Here is a 15322-nt window from a genome sequence, read left to right as displayed (position 1 = left end):
CTTATTGTTCCAAAACTGAACGTAAATTTCTCTTCTGGGTGATTGATTTTCACTGCTAGGAAACAACAGCAGGTATCCTCAGAAATGTTCATTTAAGTAAAGCAAGAATCCACCAGACAAACATCATGCAGATAAACAGAAAACACTGCTTCCTCTTGCCAAGTCCACAGTTGGGTTAACAGAATAACAAAAGTCAAAGAGTCAGTGTATCTAATTAGATCAGACAACGTATTTCAGTGAAAAAGTAATCAGATCAGATGTTTAGCTCATCTGCTCATTCAACAAACATTTGTTATATATCTGCAGCGTATCGAGGGGGAGAAGTCAAGATGGTGGAATAGGAAGACGCGGAATTCGTCTCTCCTCACAAGTACGTCAGGAGCACATCTACAAATGGAACAGTTCTCACAGAGCACCTGCTGAACATTAGCGGAAGACTTCGGACACCTAAAAGGACAAGAAAAGTGCCCTCGCCACTGGGTAGGATGAAAGAAAGAAAAGAGGAATCGGGAAGGGACCAGCAGCCCTGGTGGAGAGCTGAAGGTGAGGGGAGGTCCCCGCACTCAGAGAAACCCCTCACAGGAGGGGAATCAGCTGGGACAGAAAGGGACCTTCGGGGGATTGGAGGGGAGCGCAGCAGATGGTCTGTGGAAGGCAGGACAGAGTAAGAACTGTGCACATGGTCTGTGCCGCAGCCCTGCACACCCAAGCCTGAGTCACGAGTCTCCTGGTGCAGAGGGGGACTGAGTGCCTGAAAGTGGGGTTTGGAGTGTGGACCCAGGGAGGGGACAGCTGCTGGCTGTGAAGAGACAGCCTGAAGGGACAGGAGTAAGGAGGTCCACCATCAGGGAAGTTTGCGGAAGAAGCCTGGGACACCACAGAGACAAGGCATCATTGTTGAGTGGCTCACCAGGGGTGGCCGCCATCACAGACCCCTTCCCCACCCGCTGGCCTCTTCAGCCTCTGTGGGCACTGGGAGGGACTCCCATCTGAGTCAGCCTCACCCACCCCTCAAGCCAAGGCTTCTTCCACCTGCACAGGCTCCTAGGTCCTGAGCACCACCCATGCCAAAGCCTCCTTGGGAATCAGCCCCGGGTGCCCCTGCCTGAGACAGGGAGCCACCAATGCTGGCGGGGGCTGAGTGCTAAAGCGTGGGGTTAGGAGAGCGGATCTGGGGAGAGGACCGCTGTTGGCTGCGTGCATACAACAGAGGGGACGGGAGGGAGGGGCTCTGGGGCCGGGAATGCCCCTAGGGGAAGTGTGGTCTGCCTAGGAAATGAGGTGCCGTCGTTGAGTGCTGCACAAGGGGCAGGGCTGCCACCTCCCCACATGCCAGCCCCTGCCTCCGTGGGCACTGGGAGGGACTCCCACAGGAGCGAGTGTGCCCCAGTCTGTCACAGCTGCCCGACAGTCCCCGCCACTGCAGCAGCTCGCACACCCCACCTTGTGGCCGCCGTACCCCTCCCCAACCTGAGTGCGTAGTGTGCCCTAGTCAGCTGCGGCTTGTACTCCCTCTCGCCTGGGCACGGAACAGACGCCTGCGAGTGGTGCACATGCAGAGGTGGGGCCAAAACCGAAGCTGAGCCCCTGGGGCGGTGCGACTAAGGAAGAGGGACAGAGATCTCTCCTTGCAGCTGCACACGCCGTGGGTTAAATCCCCGAGATCGGCTTGGTAAACCCTGCATCCGTGGAATATCTGACTGGCCAGTGAGTGCTCTCACAACCAAGTCTCGTGTAGCCTTAGCAGCAGTGGACTCTGGGGGCAAGTACACGTGGGGGTCGGGCCACGTCACAGCCTGAGCGGCCCCCACCGTGCCCACAGCAGGTCCAGACCCGACCTAGAGACACTGGAGGGCCTCCTGGGGAGGCGGGGGCTGGCTGTGGCTCACTGTGAGGGCAAGGACACTGGCAGCGGAGGCCTCAGGAAAAGATTCTTATTACCATTATTCTTTATTTTGTTTGTTTCATTTTGTTCAGTTGTTGTTGCTTTTATTATTTTTATTTTATTTTTTTATTATTTTAAATTATTTATTTATTTATTTATTCCTTTTAAAATTCTGTAATATATTTTCTATTTTTACTTTTTTGTTTTGTGGTTTTTTTCTTGTTCTTGTTCTTGTTCTTTTTTTTTTTTTTGTAGCTTGCTTTCTGTTTTTGCTTTGTTTTTTATTTTTTGTTTTTTTTTGTTTTTGTTTTTGGTTGTTAGGACGAGAAAGCCACCCTGCTCCTGAACTCCAGTTGAAGTGTAAAGAACAAAGTCCAGACTTCTGATGGATAAAGTAGTAAAACACACCTCCATTACCAAGTTTATAGTCTTGAAAGCAAAGCGCCATTAGAGGGGATAAAGTTGAAGATATAGACAAAAGAAAGAACGCTTAGTGTAGCAAGTTCCTGGAGAAGGAGAGAGAGGACAGTGTCAAAGGACAGACTGACCTTAAACATTAGAAATGGCATCTTATCTTCTGAGACTAAAAGAAAGAGGGTAAGGTTAAGGAGGAAACAAAATCCTATAGAGAAGTGGGTTCAGGGAACTAAGAGGTAGCTACCTTGATTAACTGACAATTAGTGCAATCAAAACAGCTGAACCAGGAGATCCAGGGGACCCAGACATTAATTACAGATAATTTGAAGGTCAAAACAATTAAATCCTATAAACCAAACAAAGCATAATGATGCAAACACAACAAAACAATTACTATAAAATAATGCTGGATCCCTATTTCATTCTTTAAAGCAAAATTTCAGTTAGATCTAGATTCAAAAACATACAGTATAGAGATTCCACATATAAGTGATGTCATATGATATTCGTCTTTCTCTGTCTGACTTACTTCACTCAGTATGACAATCTCTAGGTCCATCCATGTTGCTGCAAATGGCATTATTTCATTCTTTTTTATGGCTGAGTAATATTCCGTTGTATATATGTATCACATCTTCTTTATCCATTCCTCTGTCAATGGACATTTAGGTTGTTTCCATGTCCTGGCTATTGTAAATAGTGCTGCTCATTGTGTGCATGTATCTTTCGGAATTATGGTTTTCTCTGGGTATATGCCCAGGAGTGGGATTGCTGGGTGTTATGGTATTTCTATCTTTAGGTTTTTAAGGAACCTCCATACTGATCTCCATAGTGGCTGTACCAATTTACATTCCCACCAACAGTGTAGGAGGGTTCCCTTTTTCTCTACATCTTCTCCAGCATTTATTTTTTGTAGATTTTTTTATGATAGCCATTCGGACCGGTGTGAGGTGATAAATCATTGTAGTTTTGATCTGCATTTCTCTAATAATCAGTGAGGTTGAGAATCTTTTCATGTGCCTCTTGGCCATCTGTATGTCTTCTTTGGAGAAATGGCTATTTAGATCTTCCACCTAGTTTTTGATTGGGTTGTCTGTTTCTTGATATTGAGCTGCATGAGCTGTTTGTATATTCTGGAGATTAATCCCTTGTCAATCACTTCATTTGTAAATATTTTCTCCCATTCTATGGGTTGTCTTTTTGTTTTGTTTATGGTTTCCTTTACTGTGCAAAAGCCTTTCAGTTTAATTAGGTCCCATTTGTTTATTTTTTGTTTTTATTTTCATTACTCTAGGAGGTGGATCAAAAAAAGATCTTGCTGCAGTTTATGTCAGAGACTGTTCTGTCTGTGTTTTCCTCTAAGAGTTTTATAGTATCCAGTCTTACATTTAGGTCTTTAATCCATTTCCAATAAAAATTAATTTTAAAAAACATAGAATAAACCCCAGAAGTATCAGAATAAAATAATTACTATGATATAGTAGGATCCATTGCACACTTTTAAGACTAAACTATGTGTCATGATAATGTCACACACTATTTTTAAGAAAAACTCCAGCATTTTACATCCCCCTTCTTCCTGGCTACTCGCTCTGCTGTCTTGGCTGTTTTTACAGGTTACGTATAGTTGTGGATTTTGCTGAGATGGTAGAGACAGTAGCTAACCTGCAGAGATTAAAACCTGACCTGTGAATTGAAACTGCAGATAAACTGCCAAGGTTGGAGAACGTAGCTGGTTATGGAGTGTTCCAGCCCTCACCACAGTGCATTGTAATTCAATTAAAATACTCTAAAGATAATTTCCTTTCATTCACCCAATGGCACTGAGGCCCCACTGAGGAAAGAAGCCTTATTAGAGGTAAAAACAACAAGAGTGGAGGCACTTTTTGCTCTGAAGAGGCTCAGTTTCTGAGAGCTGCCTTTGACTACAAGGAACCTTCCATCCTGAGCCTTTCCACTGATCTCCTCCAGGAGGTCTTGGGTCTTCCTCTCCACATTCCTCATCCTGGAATACTGGAATAATTCAGTAGAATCAGGAGAATATTCAGATGGGACCCTGGCCTTTCTTCTAACCAAACTAAATATTCCTCCATCCTTTCATTCCTTCCTTCCAATTTATGCCATTATACAAACAATGCAATCAAAGTTCTGATTGTCTGTAGCTCACAAAACAATGGACTCAGCTCTAAACATCTTGTTTTCATTCTGTAAAACTGTTTTAGAAATTATTTTAAAATTAAGGGAAAATAAACATCCATATCTTACGTGGACTGCTTCTTACTTCAGAAAAAAACAAGTTACAACAAACATGACTGGTGGGCAGGACAACAGAATCAAGATATATGATCTCAGGTGCCCTTTGGAATTAATTTTATCATTTTATAAAACCCCGTAAGAGATTGCTTCCCACCTGCACCTCCTGAAACTCCTAGAGCCGTGCACCAGCAGCACTTAATCACCGAGTCAGCCCATGTACCAGCAGGTTTTGTATTTGTTTTTGTCTCTGCTAAACTTCAGGGACCTGTCTGAGAAGGACACGGGTCCAGCCTCTCTCCTGGACACTGTGAGAGTAAGAGAATATTACCATCACCATTCATATCACCTTCATGGGCTCTCCTTCCTCCCTTGACTTTGGGCATTTCTGCGGTGCTTTGCTAGAGAAAGGACAAAAAGCCTATGCATTCATTGCTGTAAAATTTTGAGACAAGAATTCTGTTCAGTCTTTGTTGACTCACGGAGCACACAGTGTGCAAAATCCCCTTTGACATACATACACTGCTATGCATAAAACAGATAACTAATGAGAACCTACTGTATAGCACAGGGACCTCTACTCAGTGCTCTATGGTGACCTAAATGGGAAGGAAATCCAAAAAAGAGGGGATATATGTATATGTAGAGCTGATTCACTTTGTTGTACAGCAGAAACTAACACAACATCGTAAAGGGGCTAAGCTCCAATAAAAATTAATTTTAAAAATCCCCTTCCATGCTTTAGGAAGATAAGAGTCTGAGCAGATCTTTGTCTTGAGACTATTGTCTCTTTTTCACTGTTGCTTCCTGAGGAACTGTTTCCAGCTGACGGTGTTAAGTTTGGGCAACAGTTATGATGTTATAGGTGAATATTCAGTCTTGAAGGCCCTTTAGTCTGCAATTTAAGGACAATGGCCAAAGCAGCCCCAAATCCTTCTAGTTGACCAAGCTCAAGGCAAGCAAGGTGGAACAGCAGAAAGGTCTGACTGGGTGTCATGCACAAATTAGAAAAGGAAAGTTTACCTGAAGACTTTGGCCCAGGAGCATGGTCACAGGCTCTGAATGTCACCCAAGGCTGGCTTCAAGGGGATACAACCTGTGCAGTCACTTAAGGCACCATCAGAAGGGCCCGCGTTCAGTCACACTCTGTTGTTACCATCTTAAATCCTTAATGATTTTTGAATAAAGGCTCTGCATTTTCATTTTGCATGGGACCCTGCAAATTATTTAGCCAGTTCTTTCGTCAGTTCTTCTTTGTATACATCGTGAGGCAAGAAAAAAGAAGAGTCAGGTGAAGTCAAAGCAGCTGATGATCGATCAGGGAGGTGGGGACCCCAAGATTCTTCTCTCCATCCCCAGTCCCCTTCACCCAGCCTGGGCCATTCGGCACAGTTTAAAATTACTCCCTCTGACTCCTCAATCACCATCTGCTCTGATTTCAAATAAGAAGCTGAACAATAGTAAAATGTAAGCTCATGCCTTTTTTCACACTCACTAGAAAGATCCACTTTATGTAAGGGAGCTGCAGGGGAGAAATATGCCATAGCAAAAGGTCCTCGGAGGGAGGCCAGTGGGGGAGAGACACTGAAAGAACTGAAGGTGGCTTTCCAGGAAGAAATGAAAAGAGATCTTCAACACTCAGAAAGGTGTAAAAGCAAAAACAGGATGATGTCCCCAGAAAATGGCCCAGATCCCCTCCTGCTGGCAGAATCATGACCAGGAGGTATGGGGTGGCAAGGCCCACATGATATCTCAGAAGACAGCCCAGATTGCAGCCTGAACAAATAAGAGGCTTGTCTTTTGTCAACAGAGAGAGGAGATAGCAATTTAGCAAGTGTAGTTCTGGTTTTTCCTAAGACTCAGCACATGCCACATGCAAGTGGAGGAAGAGAGAAAGAAGGGGAGAGCAACTGGTCCCCGGGAAGATTATTCAGAGTGAGTGTTGGGCATGTGATGGGGGTGGGAGGGGAGATGGACGTCACACCTGCCGGGAGGATGGAGAAAGTCGGGAAGATAAGTACGGAAGCAAGAAGGCTCCAATGTCTCAGACGACGGTGGGGGAAAGAACAGCACTCCAATAACTGCAGGTGACGTGACGTGATCCACAGTCTCAGGTGACCCAGGACCCCTCAGGACTCCCATCCATAGAGCACATTAAAGTTTGATATATGCTACATAGTATTTTCTCTTAATTAAACTTTACGGTAAAATTACTTGTCTTTTATTTCAGATATCCCCAGGAGTGCTGGAAAAGAGAAATGTACAACCAGGAATTATTCCATAAAAGTAATTACCTGCAGGAATTCATAGAACCAACGTGCTGATTCCGATGTTACACATGCTATTAGCCACATTCAAAAAAATCTTAATACAAACAGAATATTTTTATCCTCTGCAGATGGTATCAGCTCTGAAGAAGAAGCCATTTCAATGCTGACGTGATAACTGCAGATGCTACAGTGGGAAGACCAGCGGACTGGGGATATTGATTCTGGATATAATTCTGCCTCTGCTACAACCTAACTACAGGGCACTGGCCCATCATAACCTGTGATTTCCATTGAAGAGGAAATGTTTAGACCAGTGGTCCTCAAGATGGGATGACACACCCAGCAATATCAGCATCACTTGGGAACTTATCAGAAATGCAAGTTCTCAAGCTCCAGCCAAGATCTACTGAGTCAGAAACTCTGGAGGCTAAAGCTGTGTTTGAACAAGCCCTCCAAGTGATTCTGATACATGCAGAACATTGGAAACTACTGAATTAGGTGAAGTCCAACTGTCCTGTCGGCTCAAAAGTTCTAAGCATTGTCATCCGTATCCTCATCCTCGGTAGTGTATATCAAGAGCTTACCCTGTGTCCCCCACCCCTGTTCTAAACACGTTTTGTACAATAATCCATCTAATTATTACAACCCCCTGGGAGGTCAATTCTATTATTATTGCCACTTGGCCAATGAGTTCTGAAAGGGCCAGGTCGCTGTGATGAACCACCAAAACCCTTCTTGTTCCTCCAATTGCAGAGACCCATCCTGCCCAAGGAGACATCCTTTCCAGAGAAGCCCATACCAAGTAATGAGTCACAAAAAGGTTTAAAGGCCTGACCCCACCATGGGGCAACTCTGACAAGCATGTGTGCTCCCTCCAGAGCTCCACATGGGCTTGGCTGAGCCTTGGTCAAGCCTGCATCACAGTCTGATTTCTCCCCCTGCCAATCTTGCCTGCTTCCCCTTCCTTTCACATGTGTTGATCCCTAAATGCTCTGAACAACAAACTTCTCAGCGTCTGCTTCCGGAAAACCCATTTTACAACAGTAGCTGACTAAATGTTAGAAGCCATGGTTGGTGGAGCCAGGATTCCAATCCAGGCAGAGAGAGTCTAAGCCTTGGGCTCTTAACTACTTATTATGCTGCCCTGTAATGTGTCACCCAACTGGCTTGTAAATTAGTGGCTCAAGCATTTGAGTATGAGACGTTAGAAATAATTTAATGTTAAGGCTACATGGGATTGCCCCAGGTGGCCTCTGGCTTGTAGTGAGCAAGCACTCACTTGATCTGAGAATTTCTGATGCCCAGTGTTATGCTGTGTGATGTTACCTCCCCCCTTAAGGAAAACAGTCACATATTATAATACCAATGAGATAAGATCTTTAGGTAAATTATAATTGTATAGGAATATTTGGCACAAAGCCTAGAACATATTACAGTTGATACCACAGAAATACAAAGGACCATAAGAGATGACAATTATATGCCAACAAAGATCATAATCTAGAAGAAATGCATAAATTATTAGAAACATACAACTTACCAAGACTGAGTCAGGAAGGAACAGAACACCTGATCAGACAAATAACAAGTAACAAGATTGACTCAGTAATCAAAAACCTTCCAACAAAGGAAAGCCAAGGAACAGATGGCTTCACTGGTGAATTCCAACAACCATTTGAAGAATAACTAACTTTAATCCTTCTCAAACTCTGCCAAAACAGAGAAGAGGAGGGAACACTGCCAAACTCATTATATGAGGCCAGTATCCTGATACCAAAGTCAGATAAAGATGCCACAGGAAAAAAAAAAAAAAACTACAAGCCAATATCCCTGATGAATGTAGATGCAAAAATCCTCAACAAAATACTAGCAAACCAAACCCAGAAACACATTAAAAAAGGATTATACCACGACCAACTGGGATTCATCTCTGGGATCTAAGGATGGTTCAACATGCATAAATCAACTAATGTGATTCACCATATTAACAAAATGAAGGATAAAAATCACGTAATCATCTCAAACAATGAGGGAAAAGCATTTGACAAAATTCAACACCCTTTCATATAAAAATTCTCAAACTAAGTACAGAAGGAATTTATGTCAACATAAAAAGGCCATCTACACAGGGAGCTCTACTTCACTTCGCTGTACAGTAGAAATTAACACAACATTGTAAAACAACTATACCCCAATTAAAAAAAAAAAGAAAAAGAAACTTTGGAGGAAAATTCTGGTCTTTGAAAAAAATTGTCTGGATAATTTGAATTTTGAAATATGTAACATATGTATTTTAACAATTCCAATTTATGCTATTCTATAAGTAAATGCAGATTTATTTATATAGTACATTTATATCATCTTGTACTCTAGAGTTTCCCAAATTTCTGGAAGTTTATCAATGATGTCATTCTAGGGGTCTTTCTCTCAATAAATCTTTCAGAGCTAAACAGCTGAAAATAAACAATTTGGTTTCCCAAAAAAATTTTTTAAATAAAAAATAATTAAAAGGCCATATATGTATATGAATGCACACAGCTAACATCACACTCAGTGGTGAAAAACTGAAAGCTTTTTGTCTTAGCAACAAAATGCTATATGCTATACCAAATACCGTATTGCCTAAACAACAGAAATTTATTTCTCACACTTTAGAGACTGGGAAGTCTAACATCAAGATGCCAGCTGATTCAGTCCCTGGTAAGAGTCTTCTTCCTGGTTTGCAGGCAGCTCCCTTCATGTATCCTCACATGGTGGAGAGAAAGGTTAACTCTTTTATGACTCTTGTTATAAAGACCAAATCCCATACATGAGGATTCCACATTTGGAAATTTCATGGCCAAATTTCTCCCAAAGTCCTTACTTCCAAGTAGCATCACACTGGGGATTAGGGCTTCAACATATGAATTTGGGGACACAAACATTCAGTCTATAGTACTTTTCCTCTAAGGTCAGAACAAGACAAGAATGCCTATTCTCACCACTTCTATTCAATATAGAACTGGCCAGTGCAATTAAGCAAGAAATGGGAATAAAAGGCATCTAAATAAGAAAGGAAGAAGTAAAATTATCTCTACAGAGGACATGATCTTATATGTAGATAACCCTAAAAAAGCCACACACAAAAAACCTATTAAAACGATTAAGTGAATTCAGCTAAGTTTTGGGATACAAGATCAACAGAAAAAAAGCAGCTGCATTTCTTTTCACTAACAACAAATTATCCAAAAAAGAAATTAAGAAAACAATTCCATTTACAATAACATCAAAAAAGAATAAAATACTTAGGAGCAAACTTAACCATGGAGGTAAAAGATTTGTACACTGAAAACTATAAAACATGGGTGAAAGAAATTAAAGAAGACATAAATAAATGGAAAGATATCATGTGTTCATGGATTGAAAGACTAAATATTGTTAAAATTTCCACATTATCCAAAGCAATCTACAAATTCAATGCCATCTGTATTAAAATTCCAATGACATTCTTTACAGAAATAGAAAAAGCAATCCTAAAAATCACACCATGAAAGACTCTGAATAGCCAAAGCAATTTTAAGCAGAAAGAACAAAGCTGGAGGCATCACACTCTTTTGTTTCAAGATACATTACAAAGCTACAATAATCTAAACAGTATGGTATGGCATAAAAACAGACATATAGGCCAATGGAACAAGATAGAGAGCTCAGAAATGAACCTGTACATATATGGTCAATTGATAATTAACAAGGGTGCCAAGGATGCACAATGGAAAAACAATAGTCTCTTCCACAGATGGTGCTTGGAAAAGTGGATATCTACGTGCAGAGGAATGAAAGTAGACACTTATCTTACACCAGACACAAATATCAACTCAAAATGAATTAAAGATCCAAATGTAGGACCTGAAAATGTAAAACTACTAGAAGAAAACATAGGGAGAATCTTCTTGACATTGGTCTGGGCAATGATTTCTTAGATATGACACCAAAAGCACAAGCAGCAAAAGCAAAAATCAACAAGTAGGATGAGGTCAAATGAAAAAGCTTCTACACAGCAAAAAAAAAAAAAAAAAAATCAGCAACAAAATAAAAGGCAACATACAGAATGAGAGAACATATGTGAAAACCATATATCTGATAAGGAGTTAATCTCCAAAACTTATGAACTCGTACAACTAAAAAGCAAAAAGATAAATAACTTGACTTTAAAAAATGGTAGGATTTGGACATGCAAAGGACACATAAAAGGCTAGAGAGGGTGGGGCTAAGAATTCCTGACATAGTGAATTCATAAGAAAGGGAATTATATTTTAGAATAATGTGTCACAGGACATGCATGACAAACACAGAATCATTTTTGCTTGGCTAGGCTAAGAGCAAAGAGTGCTGGAAAGGGAATAGGAGAAAACTAAAAGAGAAAAGTTGTGAGATCAGATCGTGAGGTTAAGGAGTCTGGGCGTTAGGCAATGACCACATTTTCCAGCAGGGGAGGGACGTGCCAGAGCTCTGATTCTAGAAAAGTTTATATGGGAACAAGAAAAGACTGGCGAGGGAGCCCAAACAGGAGGTCCCCGCAGAAATAACAAAGACCTAACCCAGGCTCAGTCACCTGGGTGAGGAAGTAAATATTTCAGTCAAGGAACCAGACTGCCCAGTGCGTAGGAGGTGTGATGGCAAATAAGATCAGGCAGATGAGAAGGACAGGAATAGGGGCAGCCTGAGAAGGCAAACAGAGGAGACAGGCTAAGAGCAGCCCCTCCACTATCCAGATGAACCACTGGACCCCCCTGGATCCAGAACCCCTTCATTTATCAAAAGAGAGAAGTGAGGCAGCTGGGACGTTTACCTGGCCTCCTGCTTTGCATCTTACGATTTAATATGATTGCCCAAGGGCAAGCCATTGTATGTTCTTGAGCAGGGAAACAATGAGATGAAAGGGATGGTTTGACAATATGAGGCTGTCAGCAAATACCTATTGTAGGAATTACTGTGTTGATAACACTCTCGGCACAATGCCTTCCATGTCATATTTTATATTCTTAGGGAAGCCTTTGAGATACACTGACCATGAAGCATCTATCAGTGCTGAGGATAGGCAAGATGCTTCTCTTGTAGAAAGGATAATGGTGTAATTGCAAAACGGATTCAGATGAGAATTTCAAAAGCGGCACTTAAAGGCAGGGAACTGTACCTACACTCATGACCCATTCAACAGTCTCAGAGATACGGCGACTCTTCATTTATTCAACATATGATTGAGCGTGGCTTTGGGACAGACGTAGTGCTGGGTGAGGAATCCGGTGCTAAATCAGACGGATAGGGGCTTTTCCATTGTGGAGCTTGCAATATGGGAGAGGCAAATAGACATACCTATTCAAGCTGCCAGCAGCACCATGAAAAGACACCACGATGATGAGCGGTCAGCGGATCTGATTTAGGTTGGGAGGTAGACGTTGGCACATCTTCCATGAGAGAGAGAGGTTTAGGCTGAGACCTGAAGGACGAGAAGGAGTCCGCTCGACCAAAGTCAGGGAGAAGGGCTGGGAGAGGAGGGGAGCGCGTCTCCCCTGTCTCGCTGTCAGAATCTGGTGAGGACTGATGGCGAGCGTGCCCCACACAAGGTTGCTTCCAACCTCGGCTGCGTGGGGAGGTGCTGCACAGTTCAGCTGCCCTAAGCCCCCTGCAATCACCCGCAACCCCCGCGGGAGGGTCGGTAGAGGGAATGCCATCGCCGACCCACCAACAAGTGGGACTGCACCCCTGACTTCTTCTAGATCCGATGGTCCCCACAAAACTCCTTCCCTCCTCCCCCCAGTGTTAACATGGAAGTTCCCTGGATCTTGGAATATTGTTTTCATTCATTCCTTTTCTTAAACATCATTTTGAAAATCATTAAAAAAGTAAAAAACACCAAAAGTAAAAGAATCTCCAAAAAAAAAAGAGTGTATATATGTATACGTATAACTGAATCACTTTGCGGTACACCTGAAACTAACACCACATTGTAAATCAACTGTATTCCAATTTTTTAAAAGCCAAAAGTAAAAATGAACCAAAGTGTTTGTACACTGTTTAAATATGATACAATGTAGGTATCGGAAGTCTTCCTTTTCCATACCCTTTCCCTGACATTCAATCCTATTTCTACAACCCTCTTTCCTGTTGACACATTGTGCATTTCTTTTTCAATTTTTTTACTGTTTACTCAGACCTGATTTTTTTTTTTTTTTTTTACAAATGACTTTTCACATCACATTTCAAATGTAAAAGATTGCCATTGTGCATATTCCCAAGATGTATATACAGTATTACTTATTTTCAGAAAGGGAGACCAGCCACCACAATTCAAGGGAAAAAAGTTCTGTTATCAGCCCAGTGTTTTCCTCACAACAGATTCAGAACCGATAAAAGATCTACTTAGACCAGCAGCAAGATTACCGGCAAGCAGCAGGGGAGACCAGAAACCAGACATCTGGGACAGATCAGTTTCTTGTGGAATAAACTGTCCTTAAGATAGACATATAATATTAACAGCCCAAATTGTATTCAGAAGAGTAGAGTTTAAGTTTTAAAATGCGATGAGTATTATATTGTGGTGATTTGTTTGGAAAAGAAAGAGAAATTTATAATATCTTCGTGTAATAAATGGCTGAGTATATAGCCTCTGCTTCATAAAAAATGTTAACATACCTGGAAAAGAGTTAAGGCACGTGTGGTGAATGAATGAAATAAAGGCATTGGAAATCGATTCTATGCCCAGTATACCTAGTAAGAACTGTTTAGTTCAGAGATGTAAGAAACAGGAAAAATTTAATAAGAAATTATCAGCATGTGAAAGAACAATGCGCAAATAGTGATGGACATTTGTTATCTATTATCAGGGAAGAAAAATGAGAGAGACATAGGCTCAAGTATGATTAGAAAAAAGTTAACAAGCAAACTACATTGATTGTCAGGCTAACTTTAATGCAGATAAGCACACAGGTACACAGTGCTTTACATGTGCTTTCACGTACTTCTCCAAATCCCCCTCCTCTTAAATTCTCATTGTCCAAAATCAAACTAGACTGAACTGCGCCCTCCCCCTCTCCACACCCTCGCTTGTAACCAAGCAGAGCCACTTTAATTGTTCAGTTCCTCAGGAAAGTGGAACTTCTGGTATATTGGGGGGATGTATTTATCATTCTACTTTGAGAACAGCAGGTCTTGGAGTTTACATGGCGAAGTTAATTCAATACATTAGGGCTTAGACACAGCATTTCCGTGCATCACGAGGAAATAATCTGCGGTTGCAGGAAACTACCACCAGAGGGAGGGTGTGAGCCATTAAAGAAGGGGCTGAGCCCCGGAAAACCCCTTGGTTATTAAAAGAGCAGGTGCAAAGAGACATAACCAACAGTTTGGCACAAAGCCCCTAGGTATTCTTTTCCTGTTGTCTTGTTTTTATTTGATTTGATTATTATATTTATTAACTCTCCTGCCTCTTTTTCAGAGCTCACATCAGTTTCCTTCCACCCCAGGGATAAAGACCAAGCTGGGTATTTCTCTTCCGTGTCTTTTTTATACTTTTAATACCAATACACGGGGACTTCCCTGGTGGCGCAGTGGTTAAGAATCTGCCTGCCGGGCGTCCCTGGTGGCGCAGTGGTTGGGAGTGCACCTGCCAGTGCAGGGCACACGGGTTCGAGCCCTGGTCTGGGAAGATCCCACATGCCGCGGAGCAACTAGGCCCGTGAGCCACAACTACTGAGCCTGCGTGTCTGGAGCCTGTGCTCCGCAACAAGAGAGGCCGCGATAGTGAGAGGCCCGCGCACCGCGATGAAGAGTGGCCCCCGCTTGCCGCGGCTGGGGAAGGCCCTCTCGCAGAAACGAAGACCCAACACAGCCAAAACTAAATAAATAAATAAATTTATTTTAAAAAAGAAGAATCCGCCTGCCAATGCAGGGGGCACGGGTTCAAGCCCTGATCCGGGAAGATCCCACATGCCACGGAGCAACTAAGCCCGTGTGCCACAACTACTGAGCCTGCGCTCTAGAGCCCGCGAGCCACACCTACTGAGCCCAAGAACCACAACTACTGAAGCCCGCGCACCTAGAGCCGGGTGCTCTGCAACAAGAGAAGCCACCGCAATGAGAAGCCCGTGCACTGCAACGAAGAGTAGCCCCCGCTCGCTGCAACTAGAGAAAGCCCGCAAGCAGCGACGAAGACCCAACACAGCCAAAAATAAATAAATAAATAAATAGATTTATAAAAACAAACAAACAAAATAAATAAAATCCTTGGTCTTTATTATTAAAAAAAAAAAAAAAGACCATTTCCAGTCCTTCTGACGGCTGTTACCACTTATGTCCTCAGATCCCTCCTTGCCCCTTGGCCCTTCTAAACTTTAACTTACCCTTCTCTCCCCCCACCACTGGTTTTCTCAACTGTGCCCCCTCACCATTGCTTTCCCCCACTTGCACCGTCAACACTGGGCTTCTCTGTCACCAGAGCCCTTTTTACCACCGTATCCCA

General features: G+C 42.6%; 1 protein-coding gene across 2 annotated transcripts in view; it reads right to left on the bottom strand.

Moving 5' to 3' along the window:
• LOC309628596 (uncharacterized protein) overlaps positions 1–15322 on the bottom strand; it is a 330271-nt gene that overhangs the window by 262510 nt on the left and 52439 nt on the right. Inside the window, exon 6 of one of the 2 annotated variants that reach the window (XR_014244570.1) lies at positions 12178–12301. The exons of the other annotated variant lie outside the window; for it this stretch is intronic. The gene's annotated coding sequence lies outside the window, so the exon portion shown is untranslated. The remainder of the gene's footprint in view (positions 1–12177; positions 12302–15322) is intronic. 2 annotated transcript variants of the gene reach the window in all.

The sequence above is a fragment of the Balaenoptera borealis genome (assembly GCF_965194805.1).
Source record: "Balaenoptera borealis genome assembly, chromosome: 4".
NCBI lineage: Eukaryota > Metazoa > Chordata > Mammalia > Artiodactyla > Balaenopteridae > Balaenoptera > Balaenoptera borealis.
The sequence above is the reverse complement of the archived record's forward strand: the minus strand, read 5'-3'. Positions and strand labels throughout refer to the sequence as shown.